Here is a 2,885-nt window from a genome sequence, read left to right as displayed (position 1 = left end):
AATAATATATATATATATATATATATATATATATACTGTTTGTTTTATATTATTAATGTCAGTTAAAAAATTTATATTAAATATCCTTTATTTATTCTTTGCAAGCGATTTAAAAACGTCCAGTGACTACTGAAACGTCTCTAAAAAGTTGGATATTAATCATAATATAGATAATCATTTTTTAATGAGAGATAAACCAATTTTTTTAATTGAATCTTTTATTCTTGTTCTTTATAAAAACACAGAAAGATTTTTTTCTACAATTACATGACTGTTTTATAAAACGGCTTACTTTTTAAATTAAGAAATTCAGTGAGATAAGATTTAATTTTTAAACTTTCTGCACAGCCAAAATAAAAATTTCTATTCATTTTTTATTTTAAAATAATTAATGTTAAACTTTTTTCTATATCGTTAAAAAATATATTCTGAAACGCTTTGCATTATATTATTAAAAATGTAAAGTTTTCTAGAATAAAAATTAACTTTTTTTTAAGACATTACATTTTGCAAAATAAAATTAATTATATTGCTTCCTTATTTCAAAAATAACACAACTCAAAAAAGGAGAATTTAGTACCATGAATGAGTTAAGTAAACATTTGAAAAGTTAACTAATTAATTTCATAAAAAGTCAATAAAATTTCACAACTTGAAACAGTTTTAAAAAATCGTTAAAATCTTCACAAAGGACAGTTTTTTAAGACTTATGAATCAAAAGTGATATTTAATTATGTTAAGAATATATTCCTCTTACTGATATTATTTAATTAGTCATGAATTATCTTTTTGTCAAGTTAAAAAAGTTTTTCCCTTTTCTGACAAATTAATTTTTTAAGTTGGTCACACTTTTAAAGTAAAAGATCGTTATATTTCTATTTTTGAATTATATCACAAGTTATATTTATGTTTAAGTTTGAAATCTCAACTCTCTTCGTGTCCCAAATTTGAATAAAGTTGATATTCAATTCCTAACTGATATTATTGCTCTTTTGTACATTTTCGTAAAACCTTTTATCTCTTTCCACCCGTTTTAAAACGACGAGAAATATTTCTTCCCCGTAAAAAAAATATACGAGATAAATTACAAATTTTTCGAAGGAAAACTTGATTCTCTGTTCTCCTCCCTTCCACCTCGACGTTATTCCGCAATATATATCTCGTGACGGAATACGCGTCTTATTTTCACGTTAGATGAGCTCTTAATGTAAAAACACAGCGAAAAGGGATTCTGGCGACGCGAGCGCGAAATAAAGATTTCGCGCGAGAGAACGAACGAACGAACGAAACGTTGGAATGCGGATCCGCGAAACTTTCCGTGAGAAAGAAAGAAAGAGAAAGATAGATAGAGAGAGAGAGAGAGAGAAGTTTCCGCATTTCTGTCTGAGCTTGCGGAGATTTACAAGTCACGTACCGGGCGTCGTAAGCTTATAAATCTTTAATGCGCCGTCTTTCAGCGCGCGCCTCCGGGAAATATTGCGCGAGCGATGAGAAAAATGTGGGTCAGACGCGAAGAATGGCGCTGGTAGGATCCTCGAGATATAAGTAGTCGCGGGCACAAAGATCCGACTGTAACGGAAACGTCTTAAGGGCGGTGAAAAGGGTGACACTGGTTGAGGTTTTCAAAAGAGAAAAAAAAAGTCGAGCAATCGACAGTTAAAGAGGAAATCCGAATTGATTCCGAATCTCGACATGTCGAAGCGCGTAATTAGTAGAAACGTCAAAAAATAGCTGAAGCCTGAAATGCAGCCACTAATGTGAAATCCGATAGTTAAATCGGGCATTTCGTAAAAAAACATTTCTGCTTTATAATCGGTCGATAGCTTGTAATCAACGAAAGGAACTCACAGTATTATCTAGATGAAATTGTCTAAATAATCGAAATAAAATGGCTCCATTTCATCTTATTTTAGAATATATATTATCTTCATCTGTCTCTTAGATAAAAAAAGATTTTTCCAAATTCTCTAGATAATCATCTTTTTTTTGTTCAAATTATCTAAGATCACTAATTATCTAGATAATTTGAAAAAATATGTTTTATCTAAAATACAAATGAAGATGGTATACATTCTAGTAAAGATAAGATACCATCTCATCTAGATTATCAAAATAATTTCATCTGAATATCAGCAAACGCTAACAACTCTCTCGATTTCTTTTCCACCAATTAAATTCCTAATTTAATTTAACTGTATTTTTTAACTCCAGACTCTCAACTGGAAATATTTAGATAAAAAAATAAAAAGATCGTCCACGAGTAAGAAGAAGTGCTCGCTGCTCAAAGAGTCATAGATTCTCTGGGACTCATTTTAGAATCGGGTCTATACAACGTCTCGGTAGCATGAAAGGGTTATCGATACGTGTCGCTCGCGATCTGTTAGCAGGTGCTTCAGGTATGAGGCAAGGTATGAATACCTGGCGCTAAAAGGAAAATGTCATTCGCATAATGCGAACGCTCTCCGTGCGGCAGCTTTTGTGCCGAAAGCAGTACTCGATTCGTTTTCATTCGCATTTATCACCCATCGGATCGTGTGCGAATAAAGGGGACGCAAAATACTCTTGGGAAGGTGGAGAACGAGCAGAAGCATTCCCTTCGCGAAAGAAACGCGAAGAAGGATATTACGCAGTGTGACAGGGATTCTCAAACCGCGCAGAAATGTATTCTTCTCTTCGTTTTCAAATTGTCAAGCGCGATTCTCAAATAAAAATTGAAAATACTAAAGCACAATGGAGGAATATAACGCTGGAATTGCTGGAGTTGGATTAGAGAGTCGCTTAAAAAAATTGAATAAAAGATAATCTGCACACACACACGCACACACACACACACACACACACACACACACACACACACACACACACACACACACACACACACACAC

This window comes from Atta cephalotes (assembly GCF_000143395.1).
Source record: "Atta cephalotes unplaced genomic scaffold scaffold00035, whole genome shotgun sequence".
Classification (NCBI taxonomy): Eukaryota; Metazoa; Arthropoda; class Insecta; order Hymenoptera; family Formicidae; genus Atta; species Atta cephalotes.
Note: the sequence above shows the minus strand (reverse complement) of the source record.